Source organism: Lynx rufus, unplaced genomic scaffold (assembly GCF_022079265.1).
Source record: "Lynx rufus isolate CCGP_SWC_20201006 ecotype Redwood Valley unplaced genomic scaffold, mLynRuf1.p SCAF_14, whole genome shotgun sequence".
Taxonomy (NCBI): domain Eukaryota; kingdom Metazoa; phylum Chordata; class Mammalia; order Carnivora; family Felidae; genus Lynx; species Lynx rufus.
Genome location: NW_025814828.1, coordinates 50,328,425 through 50,342,230, shown reverse-complemented (window position 1 = coordinate 50,342,230; position 13,806 = coordinate 50,328,425).

Below are 13,806 nucleotides of genomic sequence, written 5' to 3'. Positions count from 1 at the left end.
AATAACCTATGATCCAGCAATTGTACACTAGGTATTTACCCAAAGGGTACAAAAATACAGATTCAAAAGAATACATGCACCCCGATGTTTATAGAAGCATTATCAACAATACCCAAACTACGTAGAGAGCCTAAATGTCCATCACCTGATGAACGTATAAAGAAGATTTGCTATACACAAATAAATATAAATATAGATATATATTACAGGATACTACTAAGTTATCAAAAAGGATTAAATCTTGCCATTTGCAATGATGTGACTGTAACGAGTGTATTATGCAAATCAAATGAGTTAGTCAAAGAAAGATTTCACTCATTACACATAAGATTTCACGTATTATTTCACTCATATATGGGATTCAAGAAATAAAAAAGATGACATATGAGAGGGGTAACTAAAACCCAGAGTCTTAAATATGGAGAACATACTGTTTATAGCCAGAGGAGAGGTGGGGGTTATGTGTGAATTGGTGAAGGGGATTGAAAGTACACTTATGGTGATGAGCACTGAGTAATGTATTGAGTCTCTATATTGTGTACCTGAAACTAATGTAACAAAATATGTGAGTTATACTGAAATTTTTAAAATAAGTAACTACTGGTGATAAAATTATCATTGGTATGAACTAGATGAACAAATTAAATAACACAGTAAGGTTACATTTACTTTTATTGAACATTCCATACAACCACAGCATGGTATACATTTTTGCGTGTATAACCATGAATATCTACCAAGGTCAACTATATCTCCAACCATAATAAAATCTCAAAGTGTGTTTTAAAACGTTGAAGTTATGCATTGTGTTTTCTGTGACCTTGATGAAATTAAATGACAAAGAGTAACAAAGCAAGAACAAGAAATTCTCCAACCATTGGAAACAAAACAACACGTTTTGATTTAATCTGTGTGTCATGTGTGCCAAAAGAAATTTTAAAATACATACAACTAAAAGAAAATGGAAATAAACCATGTCAAAAGCTATGTTGTAAGGAAATTCATAGCACCTAATGCTTAAAAAATATAGGAAAAATCTCAAATTAATTATCTATGTCATGTATCAGCTTTAGCAGTTTTTCCTTTGAAAAACTTTAGAAAAAAAATAAACCAAAGCAGGAATAAGGAATGAAATAATACAAATAAGAGCAGAAATTAATAACATTTAAAAGAGGAAAGCAATAATAACAAAAGAAAGATTAATTAAACAAAAAGCTGTTGTTTGAAATAATAAAATTATAAATCTTTAGGAAGACTGACAATCAAGAGAGAAGAAAAACCCACAAGTATATGGAATTTAACAGGAACTTTCACTGAATATTCTACAACCATTAAATTGATAATAAGATTATATAAATAATATATAAAATAATAATATTCATAGATTTGGCAACATAGAAAAAATGGGTCAATTCCTTAAAAAGCACAGACTACTAATAACTTGGTATGAAAACAAACAAAAAAATACAGTGCTAACAAAAAAAGGAAAATAAAATATAAATATCTCTCACAAATGTGAATGCAAAAATTATTAACGAGTATTAGAAAATTGTGTGCGATGATGTATGAAAATGTATGAACCATGTCCAAGTAGAATTTATTTCAAATTATTCAAGGCTGGTTCAACATTAGAAAGCCAATCAACAATAGAGCACACCCAGAGGCTAAAGAAGAAAAAATCATTTGACAATAACAACTAAGTGAAACTATCTTTGACCAAACCCAACATTTATTCATTGTAAAATCCAGCAGAGATTTTAACAATAAAATTTGAAAAAAAAATGTAGTGTGGTTTCTTCTTCAGAGTTTGGAAAAATCCCCACCACTTTCTACTATATGATAACTGTTTATTCCCCCAATTTTTTAAATATACTGTATGCTCTGCTCTCTTACTTTACCAGTTTCTCATGAAAACATTTGGGCTTAAGATCCTTGATGGAATCTAGTCTATTTGGAGCTCCCAATTCAGATGCCTCTTATTTATTTTTCTTGTCTGGTTACTGTGGCTAGTACTTCCAGTACTATATTGAATAAAGGAGTGAGAACGTACATCCTTGTCTTATTCCTTAGAAAAAAGCTCTTAATTTTTAATCATGGAGTATGATATTCACTGTGAGTTTTTCATATACGACCTTCATTATTTTCATATGCATTCTTTCTTTTTTTTAATGTTTATTTTTGGGAGAAACAGCAAGATCAGGGGAGGGGCAGGAGATAGGGACAGAGGATCTGAAGCAGGCTCTGTGCTGACAGCAGAAAGCCCAGTGTGGGGCTCGAGTCCATGAACCTTGAAATCATGACCTGAGCCAAAGTCAGTTGCTTAACCGACTGAGCCACCCAGGCATCCCAAGACATGTTCGTTCTAATCTTACTTTGTTGAGAGTTTTGTCATGAATGGATGTTGTATGTTTTCAAATGCTTTTTCTGCATCTGTAAGATGATTATGTGGCTTTTATTCTTTCTCTAATTAATCAGCTAATATTTTTAAAAACTAAACTTTCTACTCCTTTCTTCCTCTATTCTCCATCTGGAACTACAATAATACATAAGTTATTTTGTCTGATAGTATGCCATAATTTTCTTGGACTATCTTTCCTGTTTTTCATTTTTCTTTGTTTTTTTCTTGCTGAATAATTTCAGAAGTTCTGTCACCTAAAACTCATATTTTTTCAACTCGATCCAGCTGATTATTTGTGCTATGTATTGCATTTTAAAAATTTTTATTCATTGTATTCTTCAGTTCTAGAATTTCTATTTTTTAAATAATCTTTTTTCTGCTTTCTCATTTTATTTTTTTTTAATTTTATTGAATTTGTGCATTCCTGCAGCTCAATGAACTTTCTTAAAAATCTCTTCAGCAAATTACAGATATCCATTTCTTTGGGTTGGTTACTGGAAAAGTACTGCGTTTCTTTTGTGGCATCATGGTTTTTCTTTATTTTTCATGTTTCTTGAAGTCTCGTACTGTTGTCTTTGCATTTGAAGAGGAGACACGTCCTCCATTCTTCATTAAATGGCTTCAGGGAAAAAAATATGTCTTTAAATGGCTTCAAGGGAAAAATTGTGTCTTTTCTTATAGGGATTCTGAGGCTTTCATAATACTTTTCTATAGATACACCTATAGATACACAGGCTTCACACTTCTTATTTCCTCTTGAAGGATAACTCAAAAAATCATATGCCTTCTCATAATTCTTCAAAGCTGGACTTTGTGTTGACAGTCTCCCATTTGTTTTCTCTAAGTTTTTATTGTTCATGTTTGTGTGATTTTTTCCCCCAGTCTCACAGAGTTGGGATGGCATTCTGTATGTGCTCACTATCCATCTGCAAAGGGACATACTTGCTGCCCTCAGAGTCATGCACACTGAGCTTGCCATAGGGTGGAGGTGTGGATGAGTTAAAGATGTGAATCATTGGGGATGTCCATGGAGCAGAATTGGGAATAACCAGATGGGGAATCCCCAGTAGTTCATTGGTGGGTTTCCTAATGGAATCCTCAAAATATTTATGTAGGATCCATATCACTCTGATATATTTAGTTTTGAATTATGTCTCCTATTCTTCTAGTCCCTTCCTTCTCCCAAATCAGGTTACTTGTCTCTGGATTCTAAGTGGGACAAGAAAGAAGTGAACCTTTTTGGCATTGTCCTGTATGGCTGGAAAAGCCAGGAACTCACTTACAACCTCCCAGTGTCACCTGTGAGAGAAATAGGCTGAGAGAATCTCTCTTGAATAAATACATTCACAATGTTGTATAGCCACTCACATTATCTAATTTTGGAAATTTTATCACCCCAAAATGAAACCTTATACCCACTATTCAGGCACTTTTTTTTTCTCCCTTTTCCTAGTTCTTGGAAAACACTGATCTATTTTCTGTCTCTAATGGATTTTCTTTATTCTGCATATTTCATATCAACAAAATCATAAAATATGTGTCTGGATTTTCTTATTTATGATATTTTCAGGGCTCATTTATGTGGTAGCATATATCAGTACTTCTTTTCTTGTTATGGTTGTGTAATATTCCATTGTATAAATATACCACTTTCATTTACCATTTACCAGTTGATAGGCATTTGGGTTGTTTCCACTTTTGAGTTATTGTGATTAGTGTTACTATTAACATATATATACAGGGTTTTTAAAGATTTTATTTTTAAGTTATCTCTACACCCGCTGTAGGTCTCACACTTACAATCCTGAGATCAAGAGTCACGTGCTCACCATACATAGGTTTTAATTTGATTACATCTTTTTAATTATCATGGGCATATACTTAAGTGTATAATTGATGGATTATATGGTAATTTTATGTTTAACTTCTTGAGGGACTGCCAAACTGCTTATCACAATAGGTGTCTCATTTTACATTTCCACCACCAATGTATAAAGGTATCAGCATTTATTGAGTAGCAAATGTAACTAAAATTTTTGTGCAATATATAAGTCATGCTCCATGTCTTCAAATATCTTCTATGTTACTTATCTGTCTACTTAGATTATGAAAAATATGAAGTAAAAGAATCAAGGATTATAATGTATATAGTGTTTAAGGTTTCCCAGTACCTAGAATGAGGGCTTACATATGGAAGTCTTTCAATGTTTTTAATAGTGGTCAAGATATAATTAATATTTGGGGCGCCTGGGTGGCGCAGTCGGTTAAGTGTCCGACTTCAGCCAGGTCACGATCTCGTGCTCCGTGAGTTCGAGCCCCGCGTCGGGCTCTGGGCTGATGGCTCAGAGCCTGGAGCCTGTTTCCGATTCTGTGTCTCCCTCTCTCTCTGCCCCTCCCCTGTTCATGCTCTGTCTCTCTCTGTCCCGAAAATAAATAAACGTTGAAAAAAAATTAAAAAGATATAATTAATATTCAATTTTGATTCTGAATCATAAAAATATCATAATTAGAAAAGATTTTAGAAATCATCCATAAAAGCACACAGCCATCTTTTAACTTCTTTCTACAGACTTCAAGTATATATCGTTCATTTTTAAATAAAAGAAACATGGTGCTCAATTTAGAACAGCATAGTTGAGGAATGGAATGACTGCTTGAAGGAATGAGTATTGTAGGAAATTGTGTAGCAGATGTGGAATGATGCACTAGGGACATGTATTTTTTAGCACCAACTTTGTGATCCATCAGTTGCAACTTATGGTAACATGGCACAATTTAATTATCCCAAGAAGCACCTAACAGTGGCAAAAAAATATTTGACTATTTCATTCTGTTAGTGTTCAACTGAGAAGACTGTATGGTTAGAAATGTTTAAAAGTTAAAAATGTTTATTAAATAAAGAAAAAGGTTAATTCCAGCTGATAAAAAAAGCTACTACTAAGATTTTGCTGTTGACAAAGTACTTTCATATGGATTAGCTCATCTGCTGCTTTATTTAAATGCTAATAGAAACAATATATAATTATATACTGATTGACCAGGATGAACATATTTTGTGCCACTACTGACAAAATTTCATACTAATTGCAACTTCATGTTTTGTATACAAGTAAAGCAATTACATTTTCTTGAAAACGTCATTTTAACCTCTATTATGCCAGGCCAGTACAGAAAAAAGAGAAATTCATTTCTCATTTGGTCAGTGAAGAGATGGAGTTTTTAAAAGCCACTTATATGGAATTTGTAAAAATCACTCAGAAGTTTAGCTGACCAGCCCAAACAAAACACGGGATATATTTATTTAATTATATACTTAGTGTGTATATATATGTGTGTGTGTGTATATATATATATATATATATGTATATATATATATATATATATGTATATATATATATATAATGTGTTACAATTTGTTAAATTTATCCTGGAGTATGAATCTGGAGATGTTAGCTTCATGCTTCATTTTATTTTGATATTGGAATGAAAGAGACTCGTAAATATATATCTTACTCAAAGAATCAAAGGAGAAAACTTAAAAAAGAAATTTGTTTTCCAAGACTCTCAAAAGGTAGTAGAGAACAGTGATTAGCAGTGTAGTGGTTAAAGATGATTATGGAGCCTAATTGCCTGGTTTTAAATCTTCATTCTTCAACATACCAGCTGTGTATAATTTAACTTTGTGACTTGGTTATTTCACCTTTAAAATGGAACTAATAATAACTGTGTCATAGGATTATTTCATGGTTTAAATAAGACTTAGAATAGGGAGTTATAGGAGGTCTGTGATATTATACTGAATGATCACAGTTTACAGACATGTTCTTAAACAGTTGGACTCTTCCATCTATTAACCAAAGTGAATAATTCAGAATCTTGTTTTTCTTCTTTCAAAAAATTCAAAATATAAAATTCCCTCTTCTTCTAAGACCACAGAAAATACTCTTGCACCCCATAATCTCAGAAGAGAAACCTTAAGCATTTATACATTTTGTAAAATGTAACTGATTCAGTGAGTTTTTCTTAAGAGAACAAATGCCATCCTTCACTTTATAGCAAGTAAAATAAGAAAGAGAAAAACAGTGAAACATCTCTATAACTCTGGTACTGGGAGGCAAGAAGAACACTCACCTTATAGCTTCACCATGCTCATCAGGTTTTGGCTGCTAAGATTCTGTTTGATTTAGGGAATGATATGATCCATAGTACATTTAAGTCTCTAGAAAAAGTTGGGTTAAAACAGGACTCTACTATACTTCTGAATTTAAGGAAACATGAAAACTATATAAACTACATAGACATTAACATTTTTCAAGAGCTATCACACCTTTGTATTATTTTCCAAGCATAAAAATCTTCCATTGAGCCAAGTTATTGGATCTTGGCTAACAGCAGTCAAAAACATTCCTCCCAACTCAGTATTAAACCACACACTGGGAGGTAGTCTAGCAAAGAAAGGGCACTGTAACTGTGAATTTCAATCTGTAAAGAGAAGACAAAATTTTTCTCCTGAATTATCCAGATAGCTTCTTGAGATATTACCAATTCAATGATAAAATAGTATACAGCTTTCTGCTTACTTCTTCTGAAAAACAAACAAATAACAATAACAACAACAAAAAAACAGCTTAAAGATTGTTCTTCCCTCAGTTCTTCTGGAATAGATCTGACCCAAGCAAGAACATAAATATCTCTTTGCTTCTCTCATATGACTACCTGTTCCACCCTTAACATACCATGAGTCATTATCATTTCATTTCATTTGGGAGAATCATCTCTGTTGTTTAATATCCTCTGCATAGCAACTTGTTTTTTAAAAACAGTTTTTTGTTTAAATTCCAGTTAGTTAACATGCAACGTGATATTAGTTTCAGGTGTGCAATATAGTGATTCAACACATCCATTCAACACCTGGTGCTTATCACATCACAAGTGCACTTCTTATCCCCATTGACTATTTACCCATTCTCCCACTCATCTCCATTCTGGTAACCATCAGTTTGTTCTCTATAGTTAAAAGTCTGTTTCTTGATTTGCCTCTCTCTCTTTCTCTCTCTCTCTCTCTCTCTCTCAGTCTCTCTCTCTCTCTCTCTCTTCTCTTTACCTCATAGTAGCTGATTTTTAAAGTTTAATTTGAACATTAAATCAACCATGAAACTTCTTTTGAGGGATAGAAGATGACTATGGGAAGTGGGTGTTTTGGAGCTTCTTTTGGATTAAAGCAACAAATATTGTGAAAGATATTAGGTTAATGAATAATTCATTAGTATTTGTCAAGAAGATGGCAGACCATGTCCTCATTAATGTCCATTTATAACTATTTCATCTTGCTAACCACATTTACATTTTTAAATGTTTATTTATTTTTGAGAGACAGATAGAGAGGAAATGGGGGAGCAGCAGAGAGACGGCGAGACACAGAATTGAAGAAGGCTCCAGGCTCTGACCTGTCAGCACAGAGCTCAATGCGGGGCTTGAACTCACAAACCGCAAGATCATGACCTGAGCCAAACTTGGATGCTTAACTGACCGAGCCACCCAGGCGTCCCATCTAACCACATTTTTGAATAAGCTGTTTTTGCTTATGAGTCTAAACAAAAGGAGTTTATCCTGGCTCTACTTTAATTTCCAAGTAAACCAAGAAACTGTGGGCCTTCAATCAATTACCAAAAAAAAAAGTAGGTGTTGTTTCTTATTATACTTTGTTCAGTCACCTTTTTATACAAGGCCTCCACATTACAGTGCTATTTTTTTTTATTTGTTTGATTTTTAAGATACTGTTAAACCAACCTTACAAGTTTTTAGAAATTGCATTGAATTCAGGAAGTTTATCTTTCTCAGCAAAAGATGGAAACATTTAAAGTTGTATACAAATAATTGAAATGTTCCTATAGAGAATTTAGAAACAGTTTTATACACATTCTAACTGTAAAATTCACCACATTGGCGATCAAGATATAACGATGAGAAGGAATGAATTTATTTTCACATATGCTTGAGTGACATTTTATAAAATATGAAAATGACTTGAAAGTGATTTGGCAACTGGGCTACTTCAGAAACAGACAGGAAACTAAAACAAATGGGAAAAAAATCAAACAGGGAAATTAGACTAACCTAACCATGAAACTTAGCAAAGTCCAGTATAATCAAAATGTGAAAACCTGTAAATAAGATAAAACTTGCAAAAGACTTGAGGAAAAGTGCTTCCTGGAATTTACTAGGACTAAGAAAAATAGCAGAGGAAGAGTTGCCCATTCAATACTAAAGGAAATCTGATTTTTGATATCTCAAAATAAATTGTTTAAAATGCTTATTTTAAAAATTTCTCTTTAAACAACAACACAAAAAATAACTATGACCTAGAAAGGGCAACTCAAAGAACAGGAAGAATGCAGGACTAAGAAAAGAATGACATGGGAAATATTTACTTAAATAAACTGAACATAAGCACTATATAGCATCTATTTATTTTTTTTGGAAATAAAAACCGAGTACCTATAGGAATAATTTGTATACCTATGAAAATATTCAGAAGGAGGAAGGGAAGATGGTGGCGCAGGAGGACGCTGGGCTCACTGCTCGTCCTGCTGATCAATTAGATTCCACCTACACCTGCCTAAATAACCCAGAAAACCGCCAGAGGATTAGCAGAACGGAGTCACCAGACCCAAGCACAGACGAGAGGCCCACAGAAGAGGGTAGGAAGGGCGGCGAGGCGGTGCGCGCTCCATGGACTGGCGGGAGGGAGCCGGGGCGGAGGGGCGGCTTGCCGGCCAAGCAGAGCCCCCGAGTCCGGCTTGCAAAAGCGGAGGGGCCTGATGGACTGTGTTCCGACAGCAAGCGCGACTTAGCGTCTGGGAGGTCATAAGTTAACAGCTCTGCTCAGAAAGCGGGAAGGCTGGAGGACAAAGGGAGGGAGAGCTGCGGAGCCCCCGGATGACAGAGCTCAGTTTGGTGGGGAACAAAGGCACTTGCCAGCGCCATCTCCCCCGCCCATCCCCCAGCCAAAATCCCAAAGGGAACCAGTTCTGGCCAGGGAAATTGCTGGCTCCGCGCAAACACCCAACTCTGTGCTTCTGCGGAGCCAAACCTCCGGCAGCAGATCTGACTCCCTCCCGCTGCCACAGGGCCCCTCCTGAAGTGGATCACCTAAGGAGAAGCGAGGTAAGACTGCCCCCCCTGCCGCCCTGCACCTTGCCTACCCACCCCAGCTAATACGCCAGATCCCCAGCATCACAAGCCTGGCAGTGTGCAAGTAGCCCAGATGGGCCACGCCGCCCCTAGGAGAAGGGAAGAGAAGGCACACACCAGTCTGACTGTGGCCCCAGTGGTGAGCTGGAGGCAGACATCAGGACTGACTGCTGCCCCGCCCACCAACTCCAGTTATACACCACAGCACAGGGGAAGTGCCCTGCAGGTCCTCACTACTCCAGGGACTATCCAAAATGACCAAGCGGAAGAATCCCCCTCAGAAGAATCTCCACGAAATAACAACAGCTAATGAGCTGATCAAAAAGGATTTAAATAATATAACAGAAAGTGAATTTAGAATAATAGTCATAAAATTAATCGCTGGGCTTGAAAACAGTATACAGGACAGCAGAGAATCTCTTGCTACAGAGATCAAGGGACTAAGGAACAGTCACGAGGAGCTGAAAAACGCTTTAAATGAAATGCAAAACAAAATGCAAACCACCACGGCTCGGATGGAAGAGGCAGAGGAGAGAATAGGTGAACTAGAAGATAAAGTTATGGAAAAAGAGGAAGCTGAGAAAAAGAGAGATAAAAAAATCCAGGAGTATGAGGGGAAAATTAGAGAACTAAGTGATACACTAAAAAGAAATAATATACGCATAATTGGTATCCCAGAGGAGGAAGAGAGAGGGAAAGGTACTGAAGGGGTACTTGAAGAAATAATAGCTGAGAACTTCCCTGAACTGGGGAAGGAAAAAGGCATTGAAATCCAAGAGGCACAGAGAACTCCCTTCAGACGTAACTTGAATCGATCTTCTGCACGACATATCATAGTGAAACTGGCAAAATACAAGGATAAAGAGAAAATTCTGAAAGCAGCAAGGGGTAAACGTGCCCTCACATATAAAGGGAGACCTATAAGACTCGTGACTGATCTCTCTTTTGAAACTTGGCAGGCCAGAAAGAATTGGCACGATATCTTCAGTGTGCTAAACAGAAAAAATATGCAGCTGAGAATCCTTTATCCAGCAAGTCTGTCATTTAGAATAGAAGGAGAGATAAAGGTCTTCCCAAACAGACAAAAACTGAAGGAATTTCTCACCACTAAACCAGCCCTACAAGAGATCCTAAGGGGGACCCTGTGAGACAAAGTACCAGAGACATCACTACAAGCATAAAACAGACAGACATCACAATGACTCTAAACCCGTATCTTTCTATAATAACACTGAATGTAAATGGATTAAATGCGCCAACCAAAAGACATAGGGTATCAGAATGGATAAAAAACAAGACCCATCTATTTGCTGTCTACAAGACACTCATTTTAGACCTGAGGACACCTTTAGATTGAGAGTGAGGGGATGGAGAACTATTTATCATGCTACTGGAAGCCAAAAGAAAGCTGGAGTAGCCATACTTATATCAGACAAACTAGACTTTAAATTAAAGGCTGTAACAAGAGATGAAGAAGGACATTATATAATAGTTACAGGGTCTATCCATCAGGAAGAGCTAACAATTATAAATGTCTATGTGCCAAATACCGGAGCCCCCAAATATATAAAACAATTACTCATAAACAGAAGCAACCTTATTGAGAAGAATATGGTAATTGCAGGGGACTTTAACACCCCACTTACAGAAATGGATAGATCATCTAGACACATGGTCAATAAAGAAACAAGGGCCCTGAATGAGACATTGGATCAGATGGACTTGACAGATCTATTTAGAACTCTGCATCCCAAAGCAACAGAATATACTTCCTTCTCGAGTGCACATGGAACATTCTCCAAGATAGATCATATACTGGGTCACAAAACAGCCCTTCATAAGTTTACAAGAATTGAAATTATACCATGCATACTTTCAGACCACAATGCTATGAAGCTTGAAATCAACCACAGGAAAAAGTCTGGAAAACCTCCAAAAGCATGGAGGTTAAAGAACACCCTACTAACAAATGAGTGGGTCAACCAGGCAATTAGAGAAGAAATTAAAAAAATATATGGAAACAAACGAAAATGAAAATACAACAATCCAAACGCTTTGGGACGCAGCGAAGGCAGTCCTGAGAGGAAAATACATTGCAATCCAGGCCTATCTCAAGAAACAAGAAAAATCCCAAATACAAAATCTAACAGCACACCTAAAGGAAATAGAAGCAGAACAGCAAAGGCAGCCTAATCCCAGCAGAAAAAGAGAAATAATAAAGATCAAAGCAGAAATTAACAATATAGAATCTAAAAAAACTGTAGAGCAGATCAACGAAACCAAGAGTTGGTTTTTTGAAAAAATAAACAAAATTGACAAACCTCTAGCCAGGCTTCTCAAAAAGAAAAGGGAGATGACCCAAATAGATAAAATCATGAATGAAAATGGAATTATTACAACCTATTCCTCAGAGATACAAACAATGATCAGGGAATACTATGAAAAATTATGTGCCACCAAATTGGACAACCTGGAAGAAATGGACAAATTCCTGAACACCCACACTCTTCCAAAACTCAATCAGGAGGAAATAGAAAGCTTGAACAGACCCATAACCAGCGAAGAAATTGAATCGGTTATCAAAAATCTCCCAACAAATAAGAGTCCAGGCCCAGATGGCTTCCCAGGGGAGTTCTACCAGATGTTTAAAGCAGAGAAAATACCTATCCTTCTCAAGCTATTCCAAGAAATAGAAAGGGAAGGAAAACTTCCAGACTCATTCTATGAAGCCAGTATTCCTTTGATTCCTAAACCAGACAGAGACCCAGTAAAAAAAGAGAACTACAGGCCAATATCCCTGATGAATATGGATGCAAAAATTCTCAATAAGATACTAGCAAATCGAATTCAACAGCATATAAAAAGAATTATTCACCATGATCAAGTGGCATTCATTCCTGGGATGCAGGGCTGGTTCAACATTCACAAATCAATCAACGTGATACATTACCGGAACAAAAAAAAAGAGAAGAACCATATGATCCTGTCAATCAATGCAGAAAAGGCCTTTGACAAAATCCAGCACCATTTCTTAATGAAAACCCTTGAGAAAGTCGGGATAGATGGAACATACTTAAAGATCATAAAAGCCATTTATGAAAAGCCCACAGCTAACATCATCCTCAATGGGGAAAAACTGAGAGCTTTTTCCCTGAGATCAGGAACACGACAGGGATGCCCACTCTCACCGCTGTTGTTTAACATAGTGCTGGAAGTTCTAGCATCAGCAATCAGACAACAAAAGGAAATCAAAGGCATCAAAATTGGCAAAGATGAAGTCAAGCTTTTGCTTTTTGCAGATGACATGATATTATACATGGAAAATCCGATAGACTCCACCAAAAGTCTGCTAGAACTGATACATGAATTCAGCAAAGTTGCAGGATACAAAATCAATGTACAGAAATCAGTTGCATTCTTATACACTAACAACGACGCAACAGAAAGACAAATAAAGAAACTGATCCCATTCACAATTGCACCAAGAAGCATAAAATACCTAGGAATAAATCTAACCAATGATGTAAAGGATCTGTATGCTGAAAACTATAGAAAGCTTATGAAGGTAATTGAAGAAGATTAAAGAAATGGAAAGACATTCCCTGCTCATGGATTGGAAGAATAAATATTGTCAAAATGTCAATACTACCAAAAGCTATCTACATATTCAATGCAATCCCAATCAAAATTGCACCAGCATTCTTCTCAAAATTAGAACAAGCAATCCTAAAATTCATCTGGAACCACAAAAGGCCCCGAATAGCCAAAGTAATTTTGAAGAAGAAGACCAAAGCAGGAGGCATCACAATCCCAGACTTCAGCCTCTACTACAAAGCTGTAATCAACAAGACAGCATGGTATTGGCACAAAAACAGACACAGAGACCAATGGAATAGAATAGAAACCCCAGAACTAGACCCACAAACTTATGGCCAACTCATCTTTGACAAAGCAGGAAAGAACATCCAATGGAAAAAAGACAGCCTCTTTAACAAATGGTGCTGGGAGAACTGGATAGCAACATGCAGAAGGTTGAAACTAGACCACTTTCTCACACCATTTACAAAAATAAACTCAAAATGGATAAAGGACCAAAATGTGAGACAGGAAACCATCAAAACCTTAGAGGAGAAAGCAGGAAAAGACCTCTCTGACCTCAGCCGTAGCAATCTCTTACTCAACACATCCCCAAAGGCAAGGGAATTGAAAGCAAA